This window comes from Lepidochelys olivacea, assembly GCF_965140295.1.
Source record: "Lepidochelys olivacea isolate rLepOli2 genome assembly, chromosome: 9".
Lineage (NCBI taxonomy): Eukaryota > Metazoa > Chordata > Testudines > Cheloniidae > Lepidochelys > Lepidochelys olivacea.
This window is the reverse complement of record NC_140419.1, coordinates 53,687,011-53,702,338: the sequence shown is the minus strand read 5'-3', so window position 1 is coordinate 53,702,338 and position 15,328 is coordinate 53,687,011. Positions and strand designations below refer to the sequence as shown.

The window sequence follows — 15,328 nt, the reverse complement described above, 5'->3', positions numbered from 1 at the left end:
CCCACTGTTCAGTGGATGCTCCCCCACTCACTTATTTGGATCTTTGGCTGATGGCTCAGCTCTTGCTACTGCTCCAGTTATGGACCAGCATCAGGAAAGTGAAACTGACAAGTAGAGTTGGTTGGGAAATGTTTTTCTTCCCCCTCTTGTGAAAAATTATGACAAAAAAGAACACTTTTTTCATTTTCATCAACATTTTTTCTTTGACAATTTTCAGGTTTTGGTAAAAAAAAACCTCGCAAAACTATAACCCTCCAAAATTTAAGGGTTTTGGTTTCTAAAAACAGAAAGACAAAAAAAATCAGTTTTTGATTTTTCAGTGACAAATGTAGACATTTGAGTTCAGAGGAAAAAGCCATTTTCCATTGAAAAAAATGTCATGGCAAAGTTTAGACCTGCCGTAGTGACAAGTTTTCCAATCTTTGATGCACTTCAGACAGATGAAATGTTCTCTGCAACAACCCACATCCACAAAGGAGTAGAACCCAAAGCTGAGATTTTAAAAAGCTGTCTAGGAGATTTGGATACCCAATTTCCATTAATCTTAATGCTTCCAAATCCCATAGGTTGCTTTGAAAATCTCAGCCTAACAATGATTTTATTTCTAATCTGCTTGCTCCCCACTTCTGCCCTTTGCCAAAGAACAAGGAGTGCTGTACAAGCCACAAAAGATAGTCACAATGATAAATGAAATAAATACTAAACACTAAAAAACACCACCTGGTGGAGGCAGAAGCCAATCCAAAACCAGGCAGTTCCAAGAGAAAGACTGCTCATGTTTGTTCTCTTAGCATTATTTTATAAGGGCAGGTAAGCCAGAATGCTGGGTTTTTTATCAGAGTGTATTGGAAATTTTTTGGAAAAGGTTTGTTTCACTAGGCAGAGAATTAAAGAAATATCCAGCACACTTCATTTCTAATATCTGGCTTCAACAGAGGGTTCATGGTGGGTGCACTGAAGGTCTTTAAATTCTAAGTACTATTCAGTATGTAATAGCAGGTCCCTTTGGATGAGCAGTACACAATGTAAACAGTAGAAAAGAGAATTCATTCTTGTAGCAAAATAAATATTCTTATATAGTATTTACTCATTTTATTAGAGTAGCAGCAACCACTGTAGTTCAAATTCTATAAGCATTTAAGACCAACCCTTTGTTTTCAGTTTCTTATAACTTTCCAAAACGCTTCCCATTTGGGCTGAAATCTTCCAGGTTTGATCTCTGCCAGAAGGTGACATTTTCTGAGCAAAATTAGTTCAGCCACTATTAAGAAGAGAGTGAAAGAAAAACACTTTCTCTGTTATTAAAAACCCCCAAAACATTCTTCCCACCTTTGTTTTGAACAGCAGTCTCAGTGAAACAGTTGGGGGTAGAAAGTTGAAAATTTGGCAGGGAAATAGCCATCATTGTTGAGAAGCGCTTTGGGGCATTCTAGTGCAAATTGGTTTTGACTGGACCACGTTATGAGCCTTTGAAAATGGTACTTAATGAAGGTCATACAACAGAAGTGGTTTCCTTTCAGCAGTGTTTGAAGCATGCATGAAAGGCTAATTTCATACCACTGTGACAAACTTAATAAACCAGTGGAGTGAGTCCTCTGACTCTGTTCCCACACCTGCTATTAATATCTCTTCTTCCTCCAGTTCTCTTCCATCTGTCTCAGCATGACAGCAGCAGACCTTTGCACATCTTACAGTGGCCCTTTCTTAGAAGAACATTATCTCCTCCCCCTCTGGCTCTGCTTTGCTCTACCAGCTCTGAAGATCCTCTTTTCACACATTGATGGCATGCAACTGACAGTCTCCATGGACCCTGGGGAGTCTTGCCATACCCTCTCCACCTTGTTTTCCATTCTTTGTTTCCTGCTTTCTAAGGCTTCTCCTGGAATCACTCAGGTTTTCTACTTTCCATTCCTGTTTGCTGACCCTCACTGCACTGAAATCTGCATTCTCCCCTTTCCTTTGACATTCCAGTAGGGGCTGCACACTTTTCCCAGGGAAATATAACATCAGACAGCTTCTTCACTTCTTTCTCTGCAGTCTTCTGGTCTGGACTTAGACCTGATGTCATCAGTGTGAGGTCTGCACTGGCTCCCCCAGTGTGGATGAGGGAACGTACTTGGTACTCCTTAACAGAGCTTGTTGGAAAATAGAAATCCATTCCTGTGAAAAACCACCTTAAAAAAAAATCCTGAATCACGATGAAAAATCAAAAATGTGAAATTTTTCACATGAAAGGATTTGCAGAAAAATTTCATTTCAGGGGAGACTAAATGGAATTTTTGGCTTACCAATGGCCTTCCTCATGGATGAAGAGGCTGGATGTTTTTGGAAGGGGCTAGCCACAGAGCCTGGGAGCTAACCAAGGAATGAGCCAGCCCTGTGGACCTGGGAGCCCGGCAGCCCACCAGTCCCAGCTAGCCCAGGGAGAAAGAAAGTTTTGACAGAATGGCCAGGTATCCACAGAACATTTTGATTCCATCGAATCAGCATTTTCCCACAGAAGAGTGGCTGGGTATTTTCCTACAGAACAGTCTTCCATCCAGTCGTGCTGATTTGATGGAATCAAAGCCTTCCCCAGGAACATGGCAATTCTGCTGAAACTTTCACAGAACCCAGACCCTGCCTGCCTCCCCAAGACCTTGGGGTTCCCATGACCCTCTCTCCCCAAAAAGCATTCACACCTCTGTTGATGAATCAGCTGGTCCCAGCCTGCATGTGCCACTGTGAGCAGTTTTGATTTCTGCAGAACTCCTTGCAATGGCAGACCTCCCTGGCCCTGCTCATTCCTCAGCACTGTTGTTAAAGCTTTCAGAGAGGGTGTCAAGGTTCCTCCCCCACTCTGAACTCTAGGGTACAGATGTGGGGACCTGCATGAAAAACCTCCTAAGCTTATCTTTACCAGCTTAGGTCAAAACTTCCCCAAGGTACAAAATATTCCCCCCGTTGTCCTTTGACTGGCCGCTACCACCACCAAACTAATACTGGTTACTGGGGAAGAGCTGTTTGGACGCGTCTTTCCCCCCAAAATACTTCCCAAAACCTTGCACCCCACTTCCTGGACAAGGTTTGGTAAAAAGCCTCACCAATTTGCCTAGGTGACTACAGACCCAAATCCTTGGATCTTAAGAACAATAAACAATCCTCCCAATATTTGCACCCCCCTTTTCCTGGGAAATGTTGGATAAAAAGCCTCACCAATTTGCATAGGTGACCACAGACCCAAACCCTTGGATCTGAGAACAATGAAAAAGCATTCAGTTTTCTTACAAGAAGACGTTTAATACAAATAGAAGTAAATAGAAATAAAGAAATCCCCCCTGTAAAATCAGGATGGTAGATATCTTACAGGGTAATTAGATTCAAAAACATAGAGAACCCCTCTAGGCAAAACTTTAAGTTACAAAAAAGATACACAGACAGAAATAGTTATTCTATTCAGCACAATTCTTTTCTCAGCCATTTAAAGAAATCATAATCTAACACATACCTAGCTAGATTACTTACTAAAAGTTCTAAGACTCCATTCCTGGTCTATCCCCGATAAAGACCAGCATATAGACAGACACAAAGACCCTTTGTTTCTCTCCCTCCTCCCAGCTTTTGAAAGTATCTTGTCTCCTCATTGGTCATTTTGGTCAGGTGCCAGCAAGGTTACCTTTAGCTTCTTAACCCTTTACAGGTGAGAGGAGCTTTCCCCTGGCCAGGAGGGATTTCAAAGGGGTTTACCCTTCCCTTTATATTTATGACAGAGGGTCACAGAAAATCCAGACTTTTCCATTTCCCTGGAAAAGCAACTCCGGAACCTCCACAAACTCTGATTTTCAATTATTTTATTTGCTGCTTCTGCACCTTTTAGATAGTTTCATCTTTTTCCTCCCTCTGCTCCTGTGGAGATGGCCCCTCCCCTTTTTCCCCATTGAGATCTGGGCCTCTTTGCTGCAGCTGCTCTTCTTTTGTCCTGCAACCCCGTCTTCCTGCAGACATTCCTCTTTGGGGTGGGGCTTTCCTCTTGTCCTCATTTTCCTTCCTTAGCGGCTGGCTCCTGTTTCCCGTCAGCCTTGGAACTCAGCCTCATCTGGAGGCTGCTTTAGTGCTTGGGGTTGTTTCACGTAGACCTGGTCTACACTACACGGTTAGGCCAATGTAAGCTGCTTCGCATCACCCTAGCTGTGGAAGTGTAGTCACTTAAATTTGCCTCCTGCCAACTAAGTGCCTCTCTATGCATATTTAGTAACACCACCTCCACGAGCAGTATAGAGTCACGGTCGATGTAATTAGGTTGATGCAGTGTCAGTGTAGACACTGCATTGCTTACATTGACTGTTACTGGCCTCCAGGAGCCATCCCACAATGCTCCACATTGATAGTACAATTGATACAAGTGCTGCTGATGAGGATGCTCACTGCTCACACAAGGAGCCAAGTGTGCCTATGTAACCCACGCACCTTCTGGGTGTGGTGTTCTGTCCCATCTAATGGTACTGAGACCACTTAAAGAGAGAGATAAAATGAGTCTGTTCCACAGCTTTAGCTAATAGTCAGTTGGCTTTTAGCTCATGCGGTAGAGGCTCAATCACTAAGCTCCAGAGGTCTCCGGTTCGATTCTGCCTGCGGACAACCGGGGTGTGTCGGCGTTATAAGCGGGCTTCCCAGTTGAAATCCCACACGAGCCCCCACTTGTAATGCCAACAGAGCCCAGTCATCGGCGGGCAGGATGGGACCTCTGGAGCTTAGTGCATGAGCCTCTACTGCATGAGCTAAAAGCCAACTTGCTCTTAGCTAAGGCTGTTGAGTAGACTCATTAACTCTCTCTCTAAGTGGTCTCAGTGCCACAAGATGGGACAGAACACCACATCCCGAAGATGTGTAGGTTATATGCAGACACAAGCAATTTTATAACTTATAGCTGTATGCCGATGTACGTTAGGTCAACGATTTTGTAGTGTAGACATGGCCTCACTCTCTCGTCTTTTATTCCTTTCTCTTTTGTTTTCTCCTCTTTCTTGAGGTGGGATCCAGCCAGGCATGATGCCCTTGCTCTCAGTTTTCTCAAAGGGTACCAGGGTATTTACAATTCACTAATAGAAATCCACAGAAACAAAGAACTGAACTGGGAGAGAGACTCCAGGGTCACTAGCCTGTCCTCACAAATGAGCGTGTAGTGCTGCGTACGGTGGGGAACAATTAATAATAATGACTCAGATGTAAAGAGTTTGCTTCATCAGAGACTAGTGTGGCCTATGACCCTCCAAGGGCATGTCTACACTGCAAAACAAGGTGTGTTCTTAACTCAGTTCACTAACCTGCATTAGCAAACTTGGATTAAAATAGCAGTGAAGACACAGCAACTTGGCTTTGAACTTGGGTTAGCAGCTTGAGTTCAACCCAACACTTTGCTACAGGCTAAACTGAGTTAAGAACACAGCATTTTGTGCTGTGAAGACATTCCCTAAAAGCACAGAGCCATAGGGAAAAGCTTGCATGGAAAGCAAAAGGGTCACAGTGGGCTTTTCAACAGCTGCATGGTAATAAACAGAAAGGAAAGGACTCCCTGTGCCCTCTCCGCATTCATGGAGAGCCTGTGTTTGCAAGAAAAAAGGGATCCAGGTCTCCTATACATTCTTCCCTTCCCCTTCCCCGACAGAACTCCCTGCACATGGTTCTTACTCAGTGGAATGAAGAGGGATGAGCCAGCCGCCCGCCCGGAGAGGACAAGGCTAGAGAGCCAGCTATGTTTCTCCAGGTTTTTCCTCCCTCCCCACCACAGGTTAATCAGCTCTGCTTTCCCCTCCATGCGGTGGAATCTCCCTTCATTATTTGTATGGTATTAGCATCTAAAAGCCCCCACCAAGCTCTAAAGCCCCATTACACTGAGCACTAGACACACACTTTGTGAGAGGTTTCAGAGTAACAGCCGTGTTAGTCTGTATTCGCAAAAAGTAAAGGAGTACTTGTGGCACCTTAGAGACTAACCAATTTATTTGAGCATAAGCTTTCGTGAGCTACAGCTCACTTCATCGGATGCATACTGTGGAAAATACAGAAGATGTTCTTATACATACAAACCATGAAAGGTTTTCTCTCCCCCCACCCCACTCTCCTGCTGGTAATAGCTTGTCTAAAGTGATCACTCTCCTTACAATGTGTATGATAATCAAGGTGAGCCATTTCCAGCACAAATCCAGGGTGTAACAAGAAAGTCGGGGGGGAGGGTAGGAAAAAACAAGGGGAAATAGGTTACCTTGCATAATGACTTAGCCACTCCCAGTCTCTATTCAAGCCTAAGTTAATTGAATCCAATTTGCAAATGAATTCCAATTCAACAGTCTCTCGCTGGAGTCTGGTTTTGAAGTTTTTCTGTTGTAATATCGCAACTTTCATGTCTGTAATCGCATGACCAGAGAGATTGAAGTGTTCTCTGACTGGTTTATGAATGTTATAATTCTTGACATCTGATTTGTATCCATTTATTCTTTTACGTAGAGACTGTCCAGTTTGACCAATGTACATGGCAGAGGGGCATTGCTGGCACATGATGGCATATATCACATTGGTAGATGTGCCGGTGAACAAGCCTCTGATAGTGTGGCTGATGTTATTAGGCCCTGTGATGGTGTCCCCTGAGACCGTCCCCTTTGTGAGACCGTCTCTGCTTGGAAGAACTCGGACCCACAGCTGTTTGGAAAATGGAATTTCCATCCCCCAGGAAATTCTGATCATTTGACATTTTTGTCCCAAATCAGGATGACAATTTGAAATATCTGAAATGTTTGTGGGATGAAAAGTTCTGAAAAGTGGCAATTTGGCAATTTAGAAACACAATAATCCATTTAAAAATGTTAATTCAAAATGAAAAAAAATGATATTTTGACCTCAAAATGAGTCATTTTTATGTCAACATAAGTCAAAATGCCCATTTGAAATCATGTTTCCTTTGAATCCACGTGTCAAACCTAAGTATTTTCTATTTGACGTTGTGAAACAGAAAAATTTAATTTAATTTTGCAGTGTAATATTTTGTTTGGTTTTTCTTTACAAAAAACTGAAGCATTTAGGCAAGACTGACATTTTCCTGCAGAAATTTTTGGTTTAGATGAAACCACATTCCCCAAGGGGCAAATTTCCTGGGACTAGTACTTAGGTGTCCTGAATTGCAAGCCACTCTCCTATCCACTGGATCATGCTGCCTCTGCCCTGTGGGGGCTTCCAGGGCAGTTGTGGTAGAAGGCGCCATGCGTGGAAGCACAGTACCCACAAAAGCTGTGTCTAGAGCTGGAAGGAGCTGTTGCACCCAGTCAGCAAGGCAGAGGTAAGGGGCTGCCAAGGGTTGAGGGAATAAACCAAGGAACAATCAGATTCAGAATAAATTCAAATGTCCTCTTTCCCCTGTGGCAGAGAATAAGGGTCAAAATTGGTTTCACATTAGTGCATGGCCTCAATACTTTTTTCATGAGGGAATGACAGTAGGGTTGCCAGCCCTCCAGGATTGTCCTGGAGTCTCCAGGAATTAAAGATTAATCTTTAATTAAAGATGTCATGCAATGAAACCTCCAGAAATACATCCAACCAAAATGGGCAATCCTACATGACCGTCTTTGTCAGGAAAAGTAACAATAACCATTCAGAAATGTTGGCCCAGCTTTGCAGGGATCCTAGTGACTGGGAGGATGTGGCAGGAGTGAGCTATTTTCTCATCACAAACACACTTGAGACATTCCATCCAGATTGGCATGACACATAGCTCTGGACAGAATCAGGGCTGATGTTTCTGAGGGAAACTCCAGCCAAGGCCAGCCTTTACTACAATCATATGTAGAGTCAGCTCACCGGCTAGCCTGATCCCTTCCTCCAGCAGGAGTACCCCTAAATCCCAACTTCTACCATCTTCATACCCTTCACATTGTAAAGCCATCCCCAACAATAGCCAGGTAATCGTTAGAAATACCTCAACAGATCACCATCAGCACTTGAGGCAGTTAACGGCAGTACAGTTGTATCCAGTAACTGTACCATACCCAAATGTAGCAATGAAGTCTCATTATCATCTGTACTAGCACAGAGAGGCCTGAACCAGGCTGGGGCAGCATAGTGCTAGACACACTACAAACAAACAACAAACAGTCCAGTCAGTCCTGACCCTCACAGCGTGAAACAAGAGAAACCGTTGCATAGAAACCGTCTCATTGAGAGACAGAATGTCAATGAGGTCCACCGGAGCTGGGTACTAGGGATCTCAGTTAAATGTCTCCTCCAGGGGGGCAGCACCTAACAATGAAGTGATCGCTCCTGCTGTAACTCTGTCACTCTGGGACATCACATGAGTATTGCTGCGGACAAAACGAAAGCCGGAGATGTTCAGCTTGGCTGCTCCCTGCCCCAGAGGGACAAGAAAAATGACACCAAATAAATATTCCCTCATATTTCTCCTACCCTCCTCCTTTCCATTCCTATAGCAGTAGGGGCAGGCTGGAGAAATAGCGGGAGGCAGGTAGGCACACGGGCCTGTTGGTTAGAGATTCCAGTACAGCTGAGATTCTACACCAGGCTCAGTCCTCATGAAATGCCAGCACTGTGGTTCCTAAGACACTTGCAAGCAACTAGAGACTTAAAAGATGATAGGGGGGGGGGTTTACATGGAAATTGTCCCAGCACTGAAATGTTTGGTATCCACATGCTGTCCACAAGACTTCTCTGAAAGCCTGTCCTTATTCTTAAATCTATTCAAATTTGCGAAAGCCGGCAAGCAACATGGTGCCTATCCCAGAAGTCTTGATGGTCACATACTTCCCCCTCTGCATTCAGTTTGATGAACTGCTTCAGTCCATGACATCTGGGAACCACCACCTCTGCTGCGGTGAAGCTGAAGGAAGGAATGAATCATAGACCACTTCTTTGGACCAGTTCCAGCAAGCATAGTTCCGCACTCCCAGGGTATCAGCAAGGTCAAATGAACTTGGGCTTTGTGTGAAGAAATCAGGTTGACTTATTTACAGCTGCTGTGATGAGTGACAATCACTGACCTAAAAGCACAAATAAGAAAACTCAGTGCCAAGAAATACAGATCGCCTTGTGAAGCATCAGTATTGTTATCTGCACTGAAGCTCCCCGCATGTGCTCACAGTTCATGTTAATATTTGTTTTAATGCAGTTGCATGTAAGGATGAATTAGCTCCTCATCTGGATCTGTCTTTCCATTATATGCAGGGTCCAATAAGAGCCAATAGTACGAAGCTGAAGCTAGACAAATTCAGACTAGAAATAATGCTCATATATTTTACGGGTAGGGTAATTAACCACTGGAACAAATCACTAAGGGACGTGATGGGTTCTCCCTCATGTGAAGTCTTTAAATCGAGATCCGATGTCCTGCTAGAAGACAGGCTCTAGTTCATCCAGATGGGATGGGCTAGGCGCAGGAATGATTTGGTGACATTTGCTGGCCTGTGTTATCTAGGAGGTGAGACTTGATGATCAGAAAGCTTCCTTAGAATCTATGACTGTCCATCTGGCCTGGGGATGCTGTGTTCCTAATTGACGGCTGGCAACTGTGATTGGAGTGTAGCTCCTGGACCTAATCAAAGATTTTATTTAAACACAAAATAAGAGTACTTGCATGGAGTCAGGAGCAATGGTGAGAGGCTCCAGAGAAACCCACTTCCAGCACTCCTTGTCATCACAACCCAGAGACCAAAGCTGGAGGAGTTAAAGACGGGGGAGTCATGAGAGCTCAGGTTATGCCGAAAGAGAAGACAATATGGTTCATGGGCTCTGGACAGTCTGCAGGGCACCATCACATAGCAGCTATTGCTGCAGCCAACTAACAGCAAGCTCACACAGCATGTAGGCAGGGCCTGGTGAATTATCCCTTTAAAGCAGCACAGCCAATTGTTTGCTCCTTTTCTGTGGATCTAGGAAGCTCCAGGAGGCATTGTCTGTGTATGGGGGAGAAACCCTCCTGAATCGCCTGTGGGGTGGGGCGGCTCTGTACTCTGCCCCAGCATATGGGCTGGAACTTAAAGGCACAACTGACACCTCAAGAATCCAAGGAAGGTTGAATGTTGTATGGTCCTTTGGGGAGACAGAGAGATTCATTCCGTGTGCATTGACCAATCCCTTTCCTTCTCCTCCCCTCACAGAGCCTGCCTGAGGGAAAGGGAGTTCAGCAGGACTGTTTACATTTGGCAGAGCTGGCATTAGCCAGCATCACTGAAGCTTGGTAAGGACAATGAAGGAGGAGATTTCCACAGACACAAAGAGCATCCAGGAGCCCAACGCTCCAGAGGGACATGGGCACCAACCTGCCCTTTTTGCCGATGGAAATCTCCCCCAACAAGCCTAGGAACAACGTTACCAGGGGACTTGGGCCCAGTGTTCACAGCCCGACCATGTGCACTGCCTTTGTTTTGAGGAAATCTCAAACTCTCCTCCTGGTCGGGGTAGACTAGGCCCCAAATGGCATCAAAGATACAACACCCTCCGCCCACACAAACACTTGTGCTTCAATCATCACTGAGAAGGAAAAACCCATGACTCAAACTCAGCGGCATGTTATCCTTGCACATGCACTTAATTAAAGCTAGGTATCATTTCCTCAATGTCTGTTCCTGTTGTTTGACCCCTGGCCCCCCTTTTCTTTCCTTTCCAAGGACGGCTCTCAATTTGAGTTGCAGCAGTGAGAAAAACCAAGCCGCTTCTGGGAATAGCATCTTGAAAAGTGTCTGTTCGTCTGTTTTATCTTTCCGATTACATTGTTTTGAAAGTGTTTCTTGACTGGAACCACTAAGTGGCGTCTCCACAACCAGATGGAAACGGACACAGGTCATCTTATTCCTCTGCTTGCCTCTCCTCTCGGTTCCTTCAGAGAACCGTTACTAAGGAAGATAAATACATGCCTCTTGGCCAGTCCATCAGGGCTGGGGTGGGGTTCTTCTGTCCAGCATCTGAGTCAGGAAAGTGCCTGTAGCCTATTCCTCCACCACACAGAGGCTTTGATAAGAGCTTCCGCAACTGGCTGTTAGGAATGCTTATAAATAACTTGATACATACACAATGAAGCTGTCAAGCAAACAATGGCCATTAAATTTAGATAGAATAGACTCAAAGGCACCACTGACATTCCTCCTTCTGGAGGCAGCTCTCCATAGCCATCAGGGAAAACACAGGATAGCCATAGGTTATATTTGCCATGAAGCTAGGCAGGGATAGGAGATGTTATGCTGTCTCTAAGGGGCTTCCTGAATGATGACTGCCTCAAAACTATGGATGCAGGCAATATCTCTATGCTCATACTACCTGGCCTCTGCTAGACAGGATAGGTCAAAAGGTACTGCTAACTTGCTCACAGGGTGTGGCTGGAGTAGATGGAGCCCTGCTGTAGTTCTGTGCTAATAGATCCTTTCCAGCAGAGCCCGAGAATGATAGTACATAATGGCTCCTCTTCTATGAAGGCCCTCAGTCGTGTGGTTTCCCAGGGATGCATTTTCTCCCCCCTTCTTTTCAACCCTTCTGCTCCCAACAACATGATGATGGTATGCGGTTGTATATCATTTTTCACAGATGCAACCAATGCTGTTGCTACAATGTCCCCACAAACGTACTAAAGGTCAGCTCTCGGTGGGACAGTAGCCAACTTAAACTCAGCTCAGGCAAGATCCAAGTGATGCTGAGCAGGAGAGGGGAAATGCTCTGAAGAACTAGCCAGGAGACTGTTCCCATCCCTTTCCATTGAAAGCATCAGTTGTCATTTCGTTTGTCAAACTACTGTGAAGACTTAGGAGTCCTGACTATCTCTTCACTGAGCCTACATGATTAGGTAGCAACAGTGACAAAATGCACTTTCTGCCAATTCCAGCTCAGTAGGAAACTCTCCCCCTTCCTCCTGGGCAAGGACCTGGACATGGTGGCTCATGCATTTGTTCCCTCCAGGCTGAATTACTGTAATTCACTGCACCTGATGAGGAATGTGAAAACAAAGCACAGGCTATAGCTAGTGCAGAACATGGATGCCCACCTCCTTTGCAATTGGGGCTGCCATAGAATCATAGAATCATAGAATATCAGAGTTGGAAGGGACCCCTGAAGGTCATCTAGTCCAACCCCCTGCTCGAAGCAGGACCAATTCCCAGTTAAATCATCCCAGCCAGGGCTTTGTCAAGCCTGACCTTAAAAACCTCTAAGGAAGGAGATTCCAACACCTCCCTAGGTAACGCATTCCAGTGTTTCACCACCCTCTTAGTGAAAAAGTTTTTCCTAATATCCAATCTAAACCTCCCCCACTGCAACTTGAGACCATTACTCCTCGTTCTGTCATCTGCTACCATTGAGAACAGTCTAGAGCCATCCTCTTTGGAACCCCCTTTCAGGTAGTTGAAAGCAGCTATCAAATCCCCCCTCATTCTTCTCTTCTGCAGGCTAAACAATCCCAGCTCCCTCAGCCTCTCCTCATAAGTCATGTGTTCTAGACCCCTAATCATTTTTGTTGCCCTTCGCTGGACTCTCTCCAATTTATCCACATCCTTCTTGTAGTGTGGGGCCCAAAACTGGACACAGTACTCCAGATGAGGCCTCACCAATGTCGAATAGAGGGGAACGATCACGTCCCTCGATCTGCTCGCTATGCCCCTACTTATACATCCCAAAATGCCATTGGCCTTCTTGGCAACAAGGGCACACTGTTGACTTATATCCAGCTTCTCGTCCACTGTCACCCCTAGGTCCTTTTCCGCAGAACTGCTGCCTAGCCATTCGGTCCCTAGTCTGTAGCGGTGCATTGGATTCTTCCATCCTAAGTGTAGGACCCTGCACTTATCCTTATTGAACCTCATCAGATTTCTTTTGGCCCAATCCTCCAATTTGTCTAGGTCCTTCTGTATCCTATCCCTCCCCTCCAGCATATCTACCACTCCTCCCAGTTTAGTATCATCCGCAAATTTGCTGAGAGTGCAATCCACACCATCCTCCAGATCATTTATGAAGATATTGAACAAAACCGGCCCCAGGACCGACCCTTGGGGCACTCCACTTGATACCACTTGATAGGCACATCAAGACCATGCTCAAGTCCCTTTACTGGCTCCCAGTCAGCTTCCAATGCCAGGTTAAGATCTTGTTCCCAATTTTCAGAACCATGAATGGATCAGGTCCCATCTCCCCAAGACAGCTGCATTCCTCGGAAAGAATGAGGATCACAGAGGCCAGGAAGATGCCCTGGGAGGCTGTAGAAAAGGCATTCTCGATGGACAGTGTCCAGCTGTGGGGCAACCTTCCCGAAGAAATCTGACTTATCCAGTCTGAGCCCCTTCTAGATCTCACTGTATGACCTTCTTTACCCTTCTCCAACAACTTACCCTCCAGGGAAGGGAAAAGAACCAAAGACTCCATCAAGTTCATTAGGGCCCTTATTAGGCCTTTCCATTAACTAGGGAGCTGATCTATGGTAATGGGTGCAGTCCAGAACCCTAAAATGGAGAGATATAAAGAGGAAGGGACTTCATAATTTCCCTTTCTATTACATTTGGAGCTAGAAGAGGAAATGATGTAGTCTTACCACAGACAAACAACTCTTGGAACAAGTGACTTTGGGCAATCTTAGCTCGAAATGGAAAGGGAGTGCAGGTACAATAAATAAAAGCTGGCACAGCTCGAATACAACAAAATAAGCTGTAATGATAAGTTGGGGAAAGTCAGGGAATGAGGAGATCATGTGCCCCAGAAGGAGCACCATTGGCTGCCACTTCCTGGAAACTCAATATAAATTGTTACAGAGACCTATTAACAACCGCAGCAAGGCTGTGGCCTGTGAAATTGCTGCCACGCAAACAGTGTCATGGGGAAGGAAACTTAGGCTATACAGCTTGTTGTGGGCCCCAGAAACACAGATTCTTGGGCAGATGGTTATGTGACCAAAACTGGCACTGGAATGAGAAACACGGAGTTGTCCCCGCAGGAGGTCATTCTTAGGAACAACAGACAATACGGAAATGGCAAACACAAGAGCATGTAACATTGGGGGGGTCTTGCAGGGAAACATACTCTGGGAAGAGCTTGGAAATCTGAGTGCCCCCTCCACTGGCTATGGAAACCCCCTGCCACTGAAGCTGTGCACAGGATTTGTATAGGGGTTGCCCGGCAGAGAACCGGCAGCCCCTCTAAGGTCGGTGGCTCAGGGGCTCTCACTCATTGTGCAGGCTGAGCTCAGTTGCTGCTGCCATACAGATAATTCTCAATCACCACAACGAGCTGCAGGCCAGGTATGAGCCTGGGCCCTGCACAGGGGTGTGTGAACGGCCGCAATGGGGGGAGGGGGGCGAAGGGGCCAGAGATCTGCATGGCGGCCAGGGCCTCAGAACTATCTTACAGAGGAAACTTGAGGCAATTTCTTCCACTTAGCAGATTTCGAGACTTTTCCAGAGAGGTTGATGTTGCATCAAACCCTGCTATATGTTACTTACCTTTGACTCCTTCCTTCTCCTCGCCCCCAGGAGAGATTGGAGGAGGGGGTTTGGTCAATCCTGCCTGGAAGCCCTCCTCTTCTCCCATCAGGGGTGGGTGCTGCTCCACCAGTGCCTCAGCTGGAACTCTTCCGTGGGTGCACTCCACCAGTTCCTCAGCAGTGGCTCCTGCTGCTCCCATTTCAGGCGTGCTTCTGAGTGCTCCCCACCACAATGGAGAGAAGGGCAAGCTCTCTGTGCTCTCAGCCAAAGAGCACAAGTTGCGCTCCCCCACACGCTAATCCATGCTGCCTGCTATCTCTCTTCCACTCCCCCATGGGCTTTCCCTCTGTGCAAAATGATAAGGAACCACCTAATGCATGAGTCACATCAACCTCCCTGCCTACCAGAGGACCCACACCCTTGGAAATGGATCCTGCTGGCTGAAGCTGACCTCTCTGCTATTGGCCCTGGCAGCCCCGAATTCTGCAGGGGAACTTGGCATTTGCAGTCCCTGGACAGTTGTGGCAGCACACAAAGCAATAGAGTTGAGCACAAAATAAAATCACAAAAGTGCTCCAGAATTTGCTTTTCAGGCTAACATTCCTCCATGTGGGAAATATCTCCTCCTCCAGATTGGGCAGGGTTTACTGAACCGCAGGCCTCAGCAAGGAAGCAGAAGACAAAGGTCTTGTGGGGCCTGGCCAGGAGGATACATGGGAGTACCAGACCAAAGAACACATGTTGTTTCCAGCTGGGGACACAATCCTTCCACCACATGTGCAGGCTTCCCTCCCTGGGGACTAGGCCCAGAGAAACCCAGCATCACCTACTGATAGGAGCAGGTAGTGATTTGGTTGGTCGGGTGCTCAACAGGAATTGAGCCCCTGGGTTCTAGC

At 46.0% G+C, this 15,328-nt stretch overlaps 1 protein-coding gene across 1 annotated transcript in view; it reads right to left on the bottom strand.

The window, feature by feature from the left end:
* SLCO2A1 (solute carrier organic anion transporter family member 2A1) overlaps positions 1 to 14,643 on the bottom strand; it is a 118,898-nt gene extending 104,255 nt beyond the window's left edge. Inside the window, exon 1 of the mRNA XM_084639494.1 lies at positions 14,451 to 14,643. The gene's annotated coding sequence lies outside the window, so the exon portion shown is untranslated. The remainder of the gene's footprint in view (positions 1 to 14,450) is intronic.
* Positions 14,644 to 15,328: the final 685 nt, after the last annotated feature.